Below are 20501 nucleotides of genomic sequence, written 5' to 3' on the forward strand. Positions count from 1 at the left end.
TTGACTAGTCTTTGAAAATGGCACTGTCAAAGTAAGTGAGTTGATACCCTAAATTGTGAATCATCATGTGAATATTGCTTTATTGTAACTCCACTTACATTTATTAACTTGGTTGTGCAGACTTATCGTGACCTGAAGACCAGGATGAGAAGTGCAGCTGCATTACTGGATAAAGACAGGCATAACACGCACATGTAGGTGCTGAAGATGTTAATCCAAGTTTAAAACCACCTGGAGAAATTCAGTACACAAACACTCCTAGAAGGATCATATTCACAGCTCATAACTGCTGTTGCCAAGTTTTAAAAAGTATTCCTCCTCCACATAAAACATCTACAAAGGTGATGACCATGTTAGATACTTGGATTGATTTTATAAGAGGCAGTGCAGGTGAGTCAGCCTGTTCCCATTACAGCTCAAACTTAAAATAGCTTGCTGTAAATAATCTTTTATGCTTAACAAAAGCTCATACAATTCCTGATAATTAATTCATCACCCACACTGCCATTCAGAAGGCTGAGATCATTTCTGATGTTGTCTGGTTCACTGTTGAGGGCATGTCCAGAGAAAATACTGAAGACTGACAGTTTTGAGATAACTGTTTATGTTCTTAGGACCAAATTTACCACTTGTGTAAACTGGCCTATATCCTTCAAAGTCTGTTGAAAAATTCTGAGCACAAAAAGTTAATTAGAAGTGTTAGAGCAGGCCTATAGTTTCCTTTTTGAAAAGGCAAAGTCAGCTGGTCCATAAAGGTCATATTCGATGTCCCGGCCCCACAGGCACAGCACAGGATGGCTCCCTTGCTCTCAGACCAGGGTGCAGCTGATGAAACAGGTTGTAAAATATTAGCATGAGCCCAACAGCAGCTCTTAGTGTTGCAGGGGAAAACAACGCTTCCCTCTTTCCTGTTTTAAATGCAATTGCCTGTCATTAAAAGCTAATTCCATCAGCCACAGCCTTTCAGAATGGAGTGGAGGATATGATCTTTCAGCATCTCTGTGCTCCCAAACACCCTGGCAAGAACCTGAACCTCCTCCAGATTTTACAGATGTCAGGGACACGAGCAAAGAAACAGAAATCCCTGGAGATTTCTTGCTTCTGCAAGTATTAATGATTTGCACCACAGCAATGACACAGGCTGTAGCACAGCTGCTCTCTGCCGAGCCTGCAGGCCAAACGGGTGAGATAGGTGTGAGGAGAGGAAGAGGCTGGACATAACCAAAGTTATTTGGTAGGACTGAAGCGAGGGTGAGACCAGAGCACAACCGTCACATTTACCTTAGGGTTTCCCTAGGGAAGTCTTATGACCTGCCCTGCTGTAGGCCTGCATTTCCACGCACAGGGTCAGGTATGTAGGGGGAAAGAAGGCAGCTGTACTCCTTCTGCAGCCTCCACCCTGCTCAGCCACTGCTTCTGCTTACATACCAGGAGCACGGTGGTGATGCTGTGTGCTGCCCTCTCCACCACTGTGACTGTAGATGGCTCCAGCCTGTCACCAGAAGCAGAGAAACAGGCACAAATAAAGAGACTAAAAAAAACCCCCAACCTTAAATCATGAACACTTCCTCTTCTTTCTGCAGGCTTTTTTGGTTGTGGCTTCTTTGTGGGGTTTTTTTTTGGTAACCTCATTGAGAAAACCCCATCCAATTAGAAATGGAGATGCGGGTAAGCCATGAGCTGTGGCTAGCTGTCACAGCAGCTTTAGCCACTTTGTAGTTGTTTTCTCACTGGGGAAAAAACAGATGCGAGTACTTATAGTATCTGACTGCCAAACCTAAGGAAAAAGAACTCATTTCCTCAACAGCTATTGTGCCCTTCTGGGGGAGTGTGAAGTGCATTTACTTTGTGGGGAGAGTAAAAGCTGGGGAGGTGGCAGACACGAGAAAGTTCTCTTCCTGAATGTGTCAGGAAGACAATTTCTTCTTTGTAGAAAAAAAGTAAGAAATACTATAGTAGGAAGAGCAGATACTAGGGCTGTGGCAGAAGAAGATCAGTCACACAGATGGACCACAATTGGGACATGTGGGTGTGGAGATGAAGAAGGATGCTTGCCCTCATAGTGGCAGTGAATTAACAGGTACAGTAAATTTATGTCTTGTGGTCACCTTTTGGGGGAGGAAATGAATTGCCAACAGCAGCAGCAACAACAAAGAGTCATGACAAACCCATCCGGAGGACCGCAGCAGTGACCTCGGATTTAGCTGCAGCTGTATTTTCAGCTGGTGGAGAGTGCTGGTGAAGCGAGGCAGCAGCGCTGCCACAGGGTCTACACGCAGCAGGTCCTTTCAAGGATTCAGGATGGAGTTAATATGCACATTGTTGCTGTTTGATGAGGTTTCAACTGTCTGCTGCCTATAAGGACCCAGGAAATGTCCTTGGGAGGGCTAGAACCCAGGAAACCTGGCTGTGGCAAAAAGCCCATTAGCTTCAGAAAATTGCTAGAAAGGGTTTTCCTAGAGCCTCAACCCATCATGGTGATGGGCAGCCTTACCCCTGCGGAAGCCCCTTGCTATGCCCCAATGTGATGCTGTGCAAGTCTGGGCCAAGCTGTGCTCAAGGGCAGATTTTACCCATGGAGGTGGAGAATGACCCCAGGGCCTCTGCGGGTCGGAGGCAGGCAGGACATGGTACATCTTGTGACAGCCAGGACAGACAATGGGACACATCTATTAAGTTCTTGTTTCACATAGAGGAGCTTCTGATGACTCTCCCCTTGCCATGGAACTGTGCTCCAACTCCCTCCCTGTGGATTATGTGGAAATTGAGTGAAACCAATACAGTAATATCTTGCCGAATTTGCAGAAGCCATAGCTTTGGGAAGTGAACAATCTCATGCATCTCAATGGGATTATTACCTCCTGAGTTTAGAGCTAGCAATTCAAGTAGAACCATGATGAGCTATTTTACTTTTGATCACTTAGATGATGCATCTATCTTATTCCATGGTGTCAAACTGCCTCTCGTGTCTGCACGTGCTCTCAAGCCCAGCTGCACAAACTCACGTCTTTCCACCAGACAATTTAGATGTAATTGTATCTCATCAAGGAGAAAATCAGTAGCACTCTGCAAACCTAGAATGTGGGCAGTATTAAATACATGGCAGTTAATATCAGGATAAACAAAATACAGGCTGCTGAAAAACTTCAATTTTCTCCAAGGAGTTCTCTCTTACTCCTCTGTTTTTCCTTTAATCAACATTTTCAGTGAATACAGCACAGAAATTCTGTGACATCTTTGCTAAATCTGGGCCCTTGCTGCAGAAGACATACAAAATCCTGTCAGATAAATTTACAACAAACTAATTCCTCCTTCTAAAAGGGGGGCAAAGACAGTTTCTTGACACTAAGAAACAGCCTAATGTGGGCATATAATGCTATTTTAGTGTCATAACCTATCTTCTCCATCTCCAAAAGAGCCCATATCTTCTGTAGATTCCTTGTTGTATTTGCCATTTGAATATCTCAGACCAAAAATGGTATCTACAGTGTCACTGGCTGCTATCGTTTAACTGTCTGAATTGCTTCCTAACTAGGAGGTGTCTAGGAAGAGTTAGATGCCATTTGCTGTGGCCACAAGTGGCCCAAGGGAAGTGGCCTGGAAGCCAGCCCCTTCCCCATCTGTGTAGCAATACTGAGAGCTGATGCTTGGTCTCGTGGCTGATGTTGTCTAAAGGGAAAATAGTACTGGGGAAACAGGGAGCAGTTTCTTACACCTGTTTGTGTGAAGGCAGAACAGGCTGCTGCTGGCCCAGGTGCCTGGTGGGGCAGGTGAAGGTACAGGCTGGGAATCAGCACCAGCAGCTTTAGTAGTGACTCCCATGTATGGATCTGTGAGATGAAAACATCTGGAGTCATAAAACAGTGAATGTGCAAATAAACAAATGTAGATGTTGTTGCAGATTTGATGAGTACTTTGTCAAACATGTCATTTTATTTAAAGAATATGGAAAACATCAAATACAAAAGTGGTGACTGATTTCAGAAACTTGAGTCTCACCTGGATATTCTGCTTCTTCACATTCTTTTTTTCTTTTGCTCATTACTGTTGTCTTCAACTACTATTAAGGCACCTTTGGGAGCCTCCTTTGATTTTCTGCATTTTTGATTCTCGCAAAACCTGCTCTTCCCTTTCCTCTACAGTGGCCTTTCTTCCCTGTAGTGTATCCATTCTTCATCAGCTGGGAGCTCACACATGCACACAGTTCCCAAGATGCAATCACATGTGCTGACCATTGCAATCTTCTTGCCTGACTCTGCTCTCTGTCACACTCTAAGGCTCCTAAAATGATTTCTGTACAATTCACACTTGGCTGTGTGCAAATCAGATCTCTGTGTTTTTCTGAACATGTTTTTCAACAGGTGAGTCAGAATGGAAATAGTTTTGTCCCTTAAGGTACCTTTATTGCAGCATCTCTTTCCACAAGTAAAGTTCGTAATGTCCCAGTGCACACATAGCAAGTATGTGGATGTGAATGCATTGCACTGGTGGACGGTGCCATTGGCATGATGTCTTAGGTCAGTGTACAGATTGAGATGCACCAGGAATTCCAGCCAGACTGGTTTTCCAAGCCTGTAGGCGAGAATGCTGTAAAATGAAAAAGACTGGAGTATTACTTAACTATGTGTCTTACATGGGGATGTAGGGGTGGGTATTATTTAAATAGGCCTGTTATTTTGCTACAATTACTTACTGGTGGTGCATAGACTAGGGACACTAGCTAGCAGCTCTTTGGTGTTGGGATGCTATGCTTGTCCTCCACCACCTAGAAGATATGCTCTGAACTCCACTTACTTAACAGCAAGGGAAAGCCTTTATCAGAGAGGATACACTAAGAGTTTCACAGAAATGCTTTTTCAGCAGCTTCACAAGCTCCTCCTTGTGATTTAGAAGGAACAGCAAAGAGCCTGACTTGCTCAAAACTCCTGTTTGGATGTCTGTCTTTAGTTAGGGGAAAAATCTTTAACACAGAGCCTGTCCCAGTGAATCACTGTTGCACAGCTGCAGTATGAGCAGTGTCTCACCACCGGGCACATGCACATTCAGCGGAGCTGCCTGTGTGGCACTGGTGCTGATGCTTCCCCAGGACTTCCTTCTGGGTCTGTTCTGCAAAACCCCGTGGTTTCTGTAAGGGTGCACAGTTAACTGAGGTCACTGGCAGCTACATATTTTAACACATGCTTAAAATTAAGGATATTTTCAAGGGGTTTTCTGAATTAGGATTCAGGAACTCAGCCTCTCCCATGTTCCTCATTAGAGGTGCTGTGATTTTACTTCGAGCTGCAGATCTATTGATTTACATTCAGAAGAGAAAAGGAAAATCAATGATGAGTGGAACAACTGTGGGGTGAACTGCACATAGGCGAGGTCTGTAAGAGCGAGGTTGGAGGAAAACTGCAGCCATTTCGAGATGCTCAGAGTCTCTTTTCCCCTGAACTCTGTCTTGAAAGAAATAAACATTCTTATTTTAATCAAGAGGTTTAGTGATCCTCCCTTATAAGCCTCACAACATAAATCACATTTCTGAGAGCAGGATGGCAAAGATTGATGACTAGCCGCTCCTGCAAAAGCAGCCTCTGCTGGGATGCACCATGTTTTCATATTCTACTGGTGAGACACCTGTCATGTTATGTGTTGATTTTTCCTTTGTTTGTCAAAGGCACGGTTTATGTATGGGGACTAATCCTCTGATCCCTATAGGAAAAAGAACAAAGATCATTTGTTTCCAATGAGCTTTAAATGAAAATCCAGAGTGCCTAATTAGGTAACTTCTTAACTCCCTGACTACTGCAGTCTGTTGAGCACTGTTTCTTGCCTTGCCCGACTGTTGAACACTGTCCGTCTGCCTGTGACCCTTTCACAGAAATAGGACGTTAGGGTGCATCTGCCTCCTGCCTGCTGACATCCCAATTTCTCTTGCAAGAGTTTGTGATTTCTGGAGCACTGATGTACAAGCCACCCCTCTCTGACAGTGTGCTAACTGAAGCAGATAGACACACCAGCTCTGAAAAATTGCCAAAGTTCTGATCATTCTTTATGCAGCTAACACAGGAGCTGTGGATATCTTGATAAAACCTACACGGATTTTTATTTCTGTTTCCTTAGTGGGCCAGGGCTTTTCTCACGTTGAGAGCAAAGCCCTGCCTGCGCAGCACCCTATTTCTCCCTCCTATTTACTGCTGACTTCTCCCTTGTACCTTGCTGGCTCCTGCAAGAGAGGTCTTTGCTGCTGGTGCTTTTTTCTTTTTCAATTTCTTTTTTCCTCTTTCTCTCATTCCAAAAGGCTTAATTTCCCTTGTAATCTCTCATCAGGTGAATTCCTAATCAGCCTCATCGAGCGATGCTTCTGCCCAGCAAAGCGTTGCCTGGCTACAACCTGTCTGGCGTTAGGAGCTGAAAAACTGCCTTTACCCAGAATCACAATGTAGCTTTGTCCAAAGGTGTGCCACCTAAATGGATGGTCATCAAAGTTTAATGACCTCATTAGTACTTGTTTGCAGAGTGCAAAAGCAAGCACTTTCACTTTCTGTGAGACACAGATTAAAACAAAAGAAAAAGGGAAAGGAAAAGGCAAAGGAGACTCATTTTCAAGACAACTGGCAGCCAGCCCAGTATGAGCAAAGGTGAACCACCCTTAGCAGACAGCAACAGGTACTGCTAATCATAGACAGTTTTCTGCATTGCCATACTATTACTTCTGTGAATGTGTATATACATCCCTGAATACATGGGAAGTCAGTGGGAATACACAACCCAGTCAGGATTATGTATTTCTCCAATTTCAGGTGACAGTAAAATGACTGCAGGTCTGAAAACTCATGGGTTTCTGAGCTTTGTATTAGACTGATGGACGAAAAGTCTACTCCAAGAATGACTCCCACAGTGAGAAAACTGTCCTTAAGCTGGACCATGAAACACAAACATCAAAACCATTGCCATCATAATTAATACTAATTGTGTATTTTTATGCTACTGTAACTGCACTGGTGTGGAACAGAGTGGACTAAATCCTTGAGAGGCAAGTGTGGAATAATTGAAAGTCGTGTCTGGTGCAATTTGTGGTCTCAGGGAAAGTTCCTAAAGGCCCTGGGGTTCGCTGGTGAGGTTCATCTCACCTAACTTGAAGGACTTGAAATATAGGTGCTCTTTATGCCTCAGTCACTAACGTCTCCTCTAGTCAGAGAAGAGAAACAGGCAAAGGGTGAAAGGGTGCATCATCCATGTTCATCCAGGTCTCTGTTCCACTTTGATGACTGAGACTAGGTACCTAACTTAGAAACAGATAAAATTAAATTGAATGAACCCTATCCTGAGATATTATATAAAATCAACCCTTCTTACAATGTTTCCACAGAGCTGTTGCCATGCCACAAAAGTCATAACCAGCAAGAAGACTGGCTAGAGTAGAAGAAATGTTCTGGTTCAGGTACAACATAGCAGTGTTAAGGCAGAGAAAGTCCTGGGAGAGGAAAATATGCCATGTTTTGCTTTCACCATTAGTATTTCAGAAGTGAATCTCTCAGAAAATAGGAGGACAAAACTGAGAGTCACCACAGCAGTATTTAATATAAGGAGCTGTATTTTTTTAGAGGAAAGCCATGAAAGAGTTTTAAGAGGGAACCATGGGGAGGCCAAAATGCTACATAGATGGGGGACAGAGGGCAGTCAGCCCAACCGTCAGGTCAGCTGAGACCCTAAGCACTTAGGAGAAACCTGCTATAATGTTTAAGTGTAATTAACATTTCCATTTTACTGGCATATCTTTTTCCTGCTTACTAGCTTTTGCCTGTGATTTTTCACATGTCCACTGCTTTATTAGAGTAAATTTCTTTAAGTTTCGTTGATGTTAGAAATTATCTTTAACAGGCATAAATTTCTTTACTACTCCAGGGTCGACTAATCCAAAAATAAAATGGTGTCTGCTGGTGAAACAGATGCAAATCTCTGAGCCTTAAAGAGCAGAGCATGCAAGTCAGTGTGGGGGCTGGTACTGTCAGCACGCAAAGCAAGCAGAATGAGGTTAAACAGCATCCTCTGGCATGGCATATGCCACAGAAGGGCATCTGCTGCTGTTATCTCCTCCTGTGAGCATTTTTGAGAGTTCAACAATTTTCCCATTCAATACAAAGACAATGCATGGCTTTCAAAGGTTGTTATGACACATGGGGGAGACCCTTTAGCTGGTATCACTGTTGATACCAGATTGAGAGCACTGAGAAAAGCTACTGAGTGGTGAAGTTCAAGGCATTAAGCTTGCTCAGGATAAGCAAGGGCTTGACTTGCAGTCATCCTCTTCCCTGGTCAGTGCCGTAAGCTCCAGGGCTGTCACCAGATGGGATCTGCCTCTTGCCCAGCAGATTCTGCAAAGACTAGCTAAGGGAAAATGCATAGATGCAAGTTTCTATGAAGATTTTGGACTGGTTGTGGTTATTGTTGTATGTGTACCTCTTGAAGGAGTACTGTACTGAAAAGTTAGTGACATGACCTAGTCACACTGTTGTGATGGCCATGGACTACTCCTCTGTGTGATGCTGGGAGGTAACTTAGGAAGGCAAATTGGTTTGCAGTCACTCTGCAGAGAACCACAGCTCCAAGGGAAAATCCTTAGGGTTTCATGCCATGAAAAAGGTTGACATTATTATGTTAGCTGCTATCCTAAAAGGAGAAAGGACAGTCCGTATCCCGTAGAGTTTTCTCCAGGTGTCTCTGAATTAAGTGTTTAGAGGAAAGGATCAACAGGTATGTCTTTCTCTAAGGCAGGCTTTATGATCTCCACAATCTAGCAGCCGCAGTTATGCTCTTTGGTGTACAAAGGAAGAAGACCGCCTTCTGCACAAAAAACCCCAAATGAAAACAAAACAGTGAATCTCTATAGGATGGGTTGTACAGGAACTCAAACTAAATGGTCATAGTGGTTCCTTGCGGTTATGCATTATGCGGTTCCTGACTCAGTTATGCATTAGTGAACCTGGAAGTGATTTCTGAGCATGGCACTGGAGGGATAAACCAGGATGGTCTCTTCAAAAAGACATTGAAAAAATGAAAAGATATGAAAAAATCCAGCCTGCCATCTGCACCTCTAAATCCTTTGAGGTTCATGCTTCAGCTACTACTTGCAGTATCAGTTACTAAGCATGTACATGCATGCCAAATAAATGGCTTAAGAAGGTACACATGGGGCACTCACTCTCCTTCCCTCATATAACAGACAAAGGAGGCTCCCTAAATCAGCCCACATGCCATTTCTTTTCTAAATATAGAATTTTTTCCAGCAATGAGAAAGAAGCTAGACAACAGCTTCCCTCATAAGAAATCTTAAACAGCTAAGAAGCTTGATTAATTACTTAGGGATTTCCCTTGGGCTGTTACTAAGGTAACGGGAGTAAAAGTGTTTAAAGATGTCTGAATATGCTGTATGCACTAGAGTACACCATGGCTTTTCAGCAGCACCTTGCATTGCGAGTTTTATGCAGTATTAATGTAAAAAAATGAAAGGTGTGTGCATATGTGCTTGTACCCATGAAAGTGCAGAGCCCACACAGTCCTATGAATCCTCAGCTGCATTTGCTGACCACAGAAGAAAATCTGCTTTGGCTTTCAGGAGGATGTAACAGGAAAGGAATATTGATGCCCATGTAAAGGGTGCAGGGCACACTTCTCTTCCTAGCTTTATGATGCCTTAATTTTGCTAGCTGATTAAAAATATTTTCTCCTTCTCTCTCACCGTGTTTGGAGAGACATAGCATTGGCTCAAGGATAGACTCCCGCTCTCCAGGGCTCCTTGCTCAGGTGGAGCCACCCATGCTGTTGCAGGGCCCCCTGCGGTACCCTCCACCACTTGCTTTGACCTGCAGCATGGTGCAGTGTAAAGTCCCTGTGCTAAGCGATGGTGCTGCATAAGTTCCTGTAGTTTCACGCTCCGTAGCGGTAATGGCTTTTCTGGTAAAAACTGGTGAGAAACAAAGCAAGAGGTGGTTATAGTAAACAATATGCCCCTTATTAAAACACCATTACCTTGTGGGTAATCTGAGATCATTTGGTTACAGGGGAGAACAATCATCTTGAGTGATGTTCATGCCAGTATCTTATCAGTGTTCATGCCCAAGGTAGGTAACACAGGATGTGGAGGTAATTAGAAATTTTGGCCACTTATTCAGCCAGAGAAACCATCTCCTCACTAACAGATCTGCTTGCATCCTTAGGAAAGGAGAAGGAGAGTTCAAGACAAAACTAAGGAAAGACATAGCTCACAAGACTGATATGAGATAACAGCTTGTTCTGAGTTAATGACAAACCTCTAGTGGTCTGAGTTTCTCCACCTCCCAGTAAGGTTATTTTTTTTCTCCTTGTCTGACATTCTTCTTCTCCCTAGAGCTTTTGCATGTAGCTCACAGCCTCCTCCCTGTCTCTCACTTCTGACAAATGGCTCTGCCCAGCTCCTCTAACTCTACAGCTGAGCCAACCCAAAGTCTTGGAAGGACTCATGCTGACTTGGTAATTTTTTATTCATTGACATTAATTTACTTTTTATCATGTTCCCAGCAGTGACCACAAGGAAAAACTCTTAAGTTTCCAAAAGGAGCCACTCAAAAATGTGACACTTACAGGGGTTTGTACTATGAGTTGCTGAATACCCATAGCTTTCACTTGGCACCTCACAGGATGCTTATGGCTCAAAATGTGCAAGAAATTAATTCTTCTGGTTTACTGACGCTGCCTGAAAAATAAATAAGAAACATCCTGGAGGAACTGAAATAAATTCTGTGAATATTTCTTGGAAAAACTGGGAAAAATTCCAGTGTGTGAAACAAAAGGCTCCAGTGCAATTTGAAGAGTTTGGTATTTGTCAATATTGTTTGAAAATGTAGTCACAGCATTGCTTTGTGTTACTGCATCCGTATTTTCCTCCCCAAATAGTTTCATCCAAATTGTTGAGTTCTGTGTATCATCTGGAAACCTATGACTACTGTTGCTCGGCTATGACTACTGTTGCTCTGCTAAGCTGTTGAATACCTTTAAACTATCCTTTGAATAGTGCTGCTATCACATAGCTAACCACATAGCCCAGGTAGCTCATTATAGTACAGCAAATTAAAAGTTCTTTGGCTCCCTGTTTCTATACTTCATAAATCACCCACTTTAGGGATATTTAGGAGATATGAGCCTTATTAACAAGATGTTATCACTATTATTTTGAAGCATCTGTCCACCCATGTGTGGTAGGCAATCAAGATGGAGAAGTGTAACTGTTTTACATCACTTTTCCCACAGCAGGCATTTCTTTTTTATAGTCTTGACAAGACAAAGCTCTGCAGGAAGGATAGAGCAGTGACAGAGTTTCATCCTCTCTTCCAGCTCCACTTCCCCTGGATGAAATTTTTTCCCATTGAGCAATCCTTGTTCTAATGAGCTTGTTTCTCTCTCCTGAGAATCGACAAAGCTGTTTCCATGAGTGTATCACAGGGAACAGGTACTGGATGACTTTTTAATCTCTCAGGAAAAGGAGGCAAGCGGGGTGCTGTCTGCAGCAGCCTCCTGTACTGCAGCAGCAAATTTCAGCCTCTAATCCAGCAGCACCTCAGGCACTGGTGACAGTCCTGCCTTCCGCTTCATCTCAGTTTGGATGTGCCACTCCTGCCAGGAGCAGCAGCATCCCAGAGGGTGCTGCCCTGCAGGAAGGGGTGAACCGGTCCCCTGCACCATGACTGCTGTCCCTGCTGGGACTCTCTGCACACAGGGGCGAGACTGGCCTGCCCACTCATCTCACAGCCTGCAGCGTGGCAAGAGGCTGCGTGGACATCTCTGGCCAGCTAAATTCCCACATGGGGATTGCCATTAGAACATCTTGAAAAAACAGGCCACAGTTTCCAGGACCTTTCTTTCTTTTACTTTCTTGGAAGGCAAATATACTGAGTTTTTGCCCTAAATTAACCAAGTCCATGTCAAGAGGACTCTGTAAAATGCATACAGTGTCAGGCAGGGACATTTATATCAGTGTAAGACCATGACTCTAAGATGGCCAAGTAGGGATATGCTGTGGGGCAAGGTAAAACATTCTCAACCCTCTGCTACCAACAAGAAGGATGATTTCTAGCAACTTTTTCCAAGATATTTTCTGGTGTTACATTTCCCAGAACACACCTGTAGAACCAGTAAAGAACACCCAGCAGGTACAGCGATTGATGTTCAAGTGGATTAGTTTAAACTGCTGATAAAAGAAGACCAGACTGTGAAATGGAGTATCTGAGCCACGCTTACAGTGAGGGTATGTGTTGAGTACTATTCATTCTTTTGTGGACACGTTGCCTTGACTTGATAGGCAATAACAAGAAGTGTGAAGTGCTGGACTTTTTAAGTGCTTAAACTGTTTGCTCCATGAACTTGAGCCAGAACCTTAAGATAAAGAGAGAAACATGCCCTTGATGAACCCAAAATAGTCCTCAAAGGAGCTTTGAGTAAAAGAACTATTAGAAACTCCCTGCTCCAGCATCATAATGAAACTGTGAGTGCAATTTGAAGTGATAAAAAATGAGGGAACACCAAGTTCATGTGTAACTGCAGTAACACTAGGATGAAAAGCAGTGATCACTTCCAACTGTTCAAGAAACATTTGTGGGAGCTGTTAGGCTCCATGTTTACAACTCAGATTTGAGGGTTTTCAGAGCAGCCTGCACAGTTCTGGGTTCATACGAGACAGAGGACAACAACTGATGATGGTTTTTGTGTTAGTGTAGCAGAAATAGAAAACAAAAGCAAAATGACATGCCCCTTGGCATTTATTACTTTGTTTACTTTCATTTACTTAGAGCTTATTTTTGTATTCTGTGAGCTAATTTCCTTGGGAATTGATAAATAACAACTTCCTGGAATATTTTCACCCCTACAAAATCTTGGCATGCCTTAACGATCTCTCAGCGAACATAAGGCGTTCAGACAGAATTTCCCACCCTCTCCACCCCCACTGAAAACTGTTTGGAAAAGAATCATGATAAAAGAAAATCTAAGATGTGCTATGAAGCAAGAAGAAGGGGAATAGCTTTTCCTTGGACAGATATCTTTTTGTGAATCATGAATACAAAGTTGCCAAACATCGTAGGTCACTCAAACGTGGAAAAAAAGAACACATTATTAACTGTTTTACTGCTACTGGACTGCTGGGGTAGATCTAGGCACGTGCAGCTCCCTGGATACACTCTGATGGCCCATGGATGGAAAATAAATTAACAGAGGCAAGGAGCAGTGGAAAACCACCAGCAAGTTAAGCAAGAATACATTTGTGATGCAGCTCCTTAGGGCTTCTCTGCTATAAATGATTCTTTCTCCCCCCTGCCTTTAATTTCATATACTTTTTTTTTTTAGTCAATATGATAACTAACATGTGTGAACTACTATGGTATAAAAGCACAATGAAGGCACTTATCACAACAAGATCAGCTCTATGCTCCTGCCTTGAGGCCTACCTTGGCAAATTTGCCTCATGCTAGAACTAAAATTGCCTTGACTTCGCTGCATTTGTGTCTCAGGATAGGTCTGTTAGTTACCTTTTTAATGGTGAGGATAGACTTTTACACTGTGGTTTTCAGAAATCTTTAAAGTGAAAATCTGATTTATAGCTTTGGAACTGAAGCTGATATACTGGTTTTCAAAATGAGTAATAAACACTGATTAGTTGTGAATGGTCAGTGCAGAATTGGCCCATTACTGGCCACCTCTTTCTTGACTTATCTTCCCCTCTATGTCCACTTTTTAATCTGTATTTTGGCTGCCCTAAGCTGAATCTAAGTGGAAAAGAATGAAAATTAACTCAGTAGAAGACACTTTCTGTAGTCTTTCATCTCTGGAAATGCTTTTAATTACCAGATTAGTTTACTGTTCATGTAGTGGATTTATTGAGCTTTAGACAATCTTTCAACATTTCATCTGAGGCAGCACACTTGCTTTAAAGTGCTGGTGATAGATGTTTGCTGCTGCTGTTCTAAGCAGGATAGACCCAGATGTAAGCATTGCTTTATGAAAACCATTTTCCTTGCATCTGTCTCTCTAAAACCAGAAAGGATGCAGGTGCAGATCCCAGGCAGTATGATCAACATGCCAAAGTAGTATCGCTGGGACACCATAAAGCCAGAAAAGAGATGGATTTTGACAAAACGTACAATAGCAGAACACAGGAGAAGGAAGAGATGAGAGCATCCATCTCCATTAATCAACAAGGATAACTCCTTTAGTGACAACATGTGGCCATGATGATGTGTTTTGGTTTAATTGAAGATAGCTGACATTCTTCTGAAAACTTTTAGAACAACACTAACTGTGGAAGGAGAGGACAGGAAAATTAAACATTTTTTTCCATGCAGATGATGGCTGAGAACTGAATAAGAGTCTAAGAGAAGGTGCAAAGGCACAAAAAGAAACTTCTGGGCATGGGTGATGAGGATTATTCTTTTAATGGTGCCATAAGACAGTTGGCCAAGACTAGCGGGGGAAGAAATGAGAACTGTAGAGAAGCTGGGTAACAAAAGCTGCAAGGCTGTTCACGTGAAAAACGCAGATTCTTCTTTGTGTCCAACGGGCACTTATGGTATAGCTTAACAAGTCCTGACAGCTATCGGTTTCTATGTTGTCTTGTTTGAGAATTTGGAAAAGTCAGGTGCTATTGCAGGTGTGCTTGGGTATTTAAGGCTTCTTCAAGAAGACCTGGTGGGTGCCACCTTGTCACCTCCGTCTATATGAGGGAAGCAGGGGAAAGGTTCTATAGAACACATATCCACGAAGGCAGCACTTCATGTGGGAGCATAGCCCATGCTGTCAGGTGTTAGTGGCCTCCTATCCTCAGTGGGATGGCCACTGAGTCCTTAGATTTCTGATTTGTGTCCCTGTGTCTTGATCAGTTAGTAAAGACTAATTATGCCTTACAAGACTTATAGTGAAGTATCAGGGGTATGTCCGAGCTGGACAGGAATACAGCAGCTGGCAGCAAGCAAAGTATAGCTGCTGTACCAGAAAAGCTGAATAATGAAACTCTGCATTATTATTATTATTATTTTAGATTATTTACCTCTCCATCACATCCTGTGTATGTTTTGATGACTTTCTCTAGACACATACTGACACTCCCTCTTGTTGACTTACCACCAGATGTACTTTAATAAACTATTGTTATATTTGAAAGTGCTTTCCTAGCTCTTCATAATTGCTTCTTGTAGTATTTACATGTGTGATGGAGAGATGTCATCCTCCACAGCCATACTTATTGCTATAATTGAACAGTTGCTTGCTGCCTTTTTTTTTTTTTTTAAAGGGATCTGAATTATCTGAGATATTCCGTTGTTTCTTTCCAACTCACTCTTTTCTCTCTTCACCCTACAATATGTAACAAGCCCCATGTTCTGGTCCTCACCATGGATGTGCAACAGAGGGTAGGTAGGATGTTAATGTTAATCTACATTCTCTGAGTTGGTAGATTCGTGGCATGAAACCACCTTCTGCCTCCTCCTCTCCCTTTCCCACCCCTCTCCTCTCCGTTATAGAATGGATGGGCTCATGGATTTAAGTGTCAAGGAAGTTAATGTCTCATCTACAGTACTGATGCTCAACTTCCGTCAAGCCGTTTGACTGTACAAATGTGTTGCGTGTAACCCAGTGGTTGTGGCTGAGGAGAGTTCCCTTTGCATGCATTTTCAATATGATGTTTCTTGTTTCCATCTCCAGGATTTGGGGTAGCACAAAAAAAGTATTCAGCAACTCCTTGGACAAACTGTATTCTATTTGTATGCATAAAGCAGTACATTCCCACATCACTAGAAAATCACTAGAAAAATGGGCTGAATTTCTCATTATATCCTATGAATTCTTGCAAGGAAAATGATGCATGTTTTTGTATTGAAAGAAGGTGTATCAACGTCCAACTTAATCTTAATTTATCTTCATTGGTCCCTGATTCGAATGTTTCCATTGCTGGGGAGTCTTTTCATTGCCACACTTTAACATTGTAGCAGGTCTCTCTTACAACAAATTTTAGATTCAGGCCATAAATAAATCCTTCTGGCCACAAATGGATGCACTTATGACAGAGAAACAAGTGTTGGGGGCTCTTAATTTCTCAAATAAATCATGTTTCCCCTGACTCTCTTTACCCTTAGGAAAGGTCATCATTATTTCACTAACACATATTAATGAAAGTTACACTTTGATGCAAAATGTGTGTAGTATTAAAAGAAAAGATATGAACTTGAAATTGTCTTCCTGAGTCATCTGAAAGAGCCATTCAGATAGACAGTCCTTGCTTCTTGAAACTTCAACCCCAAGAGGCCTTCAGCTGAAAATGTTGCAGGGATACAGGGGAACAGATTGCTTGAGAAAACAGTGTAATATTATCTGTCTTAGACTTTTCTCCAGAAAGCATAGCCACAGTATATGATCATTCCTCCTGGGTCCAATTTGGTCCAATGGGATGGAAAATTATTTGTGACTCTGGATAATTTTATGAGCTCTAGGTATAAATCATTGCAGGCAGAGATGATTTAGCAGTTTCAAGAAATGGAAGGAGGCATTTGAGGGAAAGGAAATACTCCAGCATTCCTCAAACACCAGTGACAGTCTCCAAAAAGGCCTGCTGGGCCCCTTTGGCACATAACTGCCATCAGGAACTGAAAGAGCATTTCTGAAGAGTAGAAATGAACCTCGGTTGCTGGTTCCTGAGAAAACAGCTTCTGTCCCTCCTCAGAGCCATGGCACCCTTACTATTGAAAAAACACAAATGTTTCCTCCAAAAGAGTTGAACAAATACAAGTGTTGGGATGATGTCATGCTTTTTTTGTGTGTTCACCAGCCTCACTATTCAAAGTCCTGTTCAGGAATTTGAATAACATTTGGTTTGGGGAGTTTTCTGTGAAAATTAGCTCAAACTTGGGGGGATTTCCAGCGCTTGTATTTCATTCTGATCTGAATGCTACTGCAAGGGTGCTACAGGGAACAGAAGAATTCAGGATGGAGTTTCATATTTACTCTTACTGTCACCAGGTGAGATTTGGAAAACAAACCTGGGAGATGAAAATCACCATGTAGACACCATGTTTGCTTGTCTGATTTTGTTTCAGGTAACCCAGGAGTAAAGCTAGTATCTAGTATTCAGTGGTATGTTTTTCTCTGGTGGAATGCCTGTTTCAGACATTTCCACCCTTCTGTCCCACCTTCACTCTAGGTTCCATCTCCACACCACTGTTACTGCCCCTTCACATGGTCCCACCAAGAGCAGTACCAGCACAGCCAAGGGGGCAGCAAGTTGTCGTAATGAAGTTAAGACGCAGTAGGAAAGGAGGCAAGAGTGTCTTAAACTGCTTTTAGTTCCAGTAATAATGCATCAGTGAGTTATATCCATTAGAATTCAGCAAAGAAAGGTTGGTGAATGGGCCTGCTGCTGAAGGGAGAATAAGTTACCATTCAGTCTTCAACAGTACAGCTGTGTTTTTTATGGGGTGTCACTAGAAGTAAAAAGTAGTGGCAAACCTTAATTTTTGTTATTCAGATTTGCAACGATGGTCCTGAAATCACAGAGGGAGGTGGTTTGTTGAAGGGAATATAATTACAACAGCAGCAATTGAGCAGACTGCTAGATGTTTGAAAAACTGTTTGCATAGTTGGGCTCAGAGGGTGGTGGTTAATGTTTCACACTCCACCTGGAGGCTGGTTACAAGTAGAGCTCCTCAGGGGTCTGTCCTGGGACCTACTGATGATGTTTAATATGTGTATCAGTGACCTGGAAGACATGACAAAGTGCATCCTCAGCAATTCTGGTGATGAAGCCACACTGGTGGGACCAGTTAATATGACTGAGGACAGGGCGGCCATCCAGAGGGACCTAGACCAGCACTAAGAATGGGCCAACAGGAGCCTTATGATGTTCAGTCAGGACAAATACAGAGCCCTGTATTTGGCATGGACTAACCCTTTGCATTGGTATGGGCTAAGCCAGGGAGCAGCTCTTCTGGATAGGGCTCGGGTGTTGTGGTGGCTTTTAGGCCAAACATGATCCAGCAGGAAGCCATGGCAGCAATGAAGGCTAACAGCATCCTTGGCTGTATCAACAGAAGTATGTGCAACTGATCAAGGAATTAATTTATCTCCTCTGCACAACACTTATGAGACCACTTAGAGTATTGCATCCAGTTTGGGGCCCCCAACACAGGAAGACATGGACAAACTGGAGAGAGCTCAGGGGAAGGCCCCCAAGCCAGTGGGGCTGGAACATCTGCCCCATGTGCAGAGGTTGGGGGAGCTAGGCTGGGTCAGCCTAGAGGAGGGGCAGCTTTGGGGGCACCTGACAGCCACCTTACACACAGTTGTTTTATTAACAAATGTGTTCTTTAATAAACAGACTGCTAATTTTATTTTTATCTTCTCCTTGGGTTTTAATTATCTACTCTAATTTGGCCTTAAAATTCAGTAGCTATTCCATTATGCCAGAACAATTTGATTTGCTTTGTAATTCCACTATCTATATTATTTTGCAGGGACAATGTTAATTACAGATATTCTTCTCTCATGTATCTATGAGGTACTTATTTATCATTAAAAAAATATTACTCTGCCTCTTAATACATAGTTTTATAACGGTAACAGAATCTTTTTTTATAATGGTTACTTACCACACATCTATAGAGAGAATATATCTAGTGGCCTGCTCCAAAAGCATAAAGCAACCATGTAAAGAAGATCGTATCTAGTAATAGGCAAAACTGGATATTTGAACATACTACTTTGACTGTATAAATCTTAATTTTTCCTTTTGCATGCAAACTTAAAGAATGTCTCTGTGATACAATGGCTGAGTGCCAAAATATGGTTTTATTTTCCCTTATGCTTTTTTTCCCCAGATGTTTCCAGGCTGCTATCTGCATGTGATTTCTTGCACTGAGTTATGCTTGTTCCAGTCCTGTTTCTTGTAAGCACATAAATGGCCATTTCTGGAAATCTATACTCTAGTTCCTCTTTTTTCTGATGTCCAGTGTATGCTGTGAGACTCCTACTCTGAATCCCTGCAAAGAGATTATGGGAGTAATCTAGAATCATTTAATATTATTTATTTCCAGTGATAACAATGTATCAAGTTCAGGGAATTCACCATACATTCATGGTGTGTAAGAGTATTTGTGGTGAATGAGAGTTGAAGCTATTTCTAACAAGTAATTCGGACTTGCAGTACTATACCTGACTGTATCTCCTTTTCCTTGATTCTGCAGAGATTACAAACCCATGCTTACCTGCATCCTCAGATTCCCTTCCTTTATGTTTACTCATTTTTTCCACAAGAAAATCTGAGCATAGTTGAAGCTGTAAAAATGGACTAGTAGCCCATAAAAATAGGTGGGTGGGATTCTTTTTAATCTGTAAAGTCTTTGCTAATTCACACTAGCTGACAAATTGGACTTTATAGGGAAATTGTTTTGAATCACTAGCAAAATGATTCCTGTGTGAGGTCAGGAAAGTGCTGAAGTCTCAAAGCTGTTAATGTGAGAGCAGAACAGCCTGGCTTAGGATTAATCTGACACAATGTGACCGTCTTGCTGTCTGGGGGTTTACAGAGGAGCCAGGTGCCTCTGCTCTCTTCACAAATCAATGGAAAGAATCAGGTACTTCCGTGGTGATATTCAATGCATCCTATAGTACTTGCTCAAAAGAGGTTGGGGGAAGAGCTATTTTTTTTTTGTCTCTGAATACAGGCAAAGTCTAGGCTAAGTCATATATCCATACAGCAGATGTCTAATATGAGGTAGGAGGATTCCCTCTCCAGGTATCCCAGAACTTCCTCTGAGTTTCAAATTGAAATAAACAAGATCAGGAACATTTTACTTCATCTGCTTTCACAGTGGCTTAAGAAAGAACAGGCATGAAGAGATTAGTTGCTCTTGAAAGATTTTTACACTCCAGAAAAATGGCCACTGAAGATGCTCTGAGCACTGGCTTTGTAATGGGACTGAGCAAGGTGCAAGTTTCATGAAATCTGGAGAATTTAATATAAATGTATCACTTTCATTTAGTTTTAAATTATTATTAGATGGAACACTCTGCTTTGTTCCAGGACTGCTTATGACATATGACTCTTCAACCACCTTCTAAGCTCTTTATTTCTAATAACATCTGCCCTGAAGTTCTAGTGTCACACAAGGGGGAAAAAAATAAAAAAAAATCTCTCTGACAGTATTTTAGTCCTTTTGTCATTTTCATGCAAAACCCTTAAATGGATCGTCCTCATGGGAGCATGAATAGGAAAAGCAATATCTAAGATAGGAACATAATTTAACCTTTGGAAAGGGCAAATGCTAATGCTCTTTTGTAGTCTGATGCTCACCCAATCCAACATCCATATCCTTTTATCTGATTCTACTTACGCTCTAAATTCTTCAAAGCCTTAGGAACATGCCCAGTGGAAGAACTTCCACTGTTTTCTGTAGGCTTTGTTAAGCATTAAATCTACATATTTAGCTGCAATGAGACAGTAGAAA

General features: G+C 42.2%; 1 long non-coding RNA gene across 1 annotated transcript in view; it reads left to right on the plus strand.

Annotated features, from left to right (window-relative positions):
* The first annotated feature begins 1664 nt into the window (after positions 1-1664).
* LOC129735419 (uncharacterized) overlaps positions 1665-20501 on the plus strand; it is a 33104-nt gene continuing 14267 nt past the window's right edge. The window contains exon 1 of the long non-coding RNA XR_008731034.1: positions 1665-2080. This is a non-coding gene — a long non-coding RNA (uncharacterized LOC129735419). The remainder of the gene's footprint in view (positions 2081-20501) is intronic.

This window comes from Falco cherrug, chromosome 2 (assembly GCF_023634085.1).
Source record: "Falco cherrug isolate bFalChe1 chromosome 2, bFalChe1.pri, whole genome shotgun sequence".
In the NCBI taxonomy this organism is placed as follows: Eukaryota; Metazoa; Chordata; class Aves; order Falconiformes; family Falconidae; genus Falco; species Falco cherrug.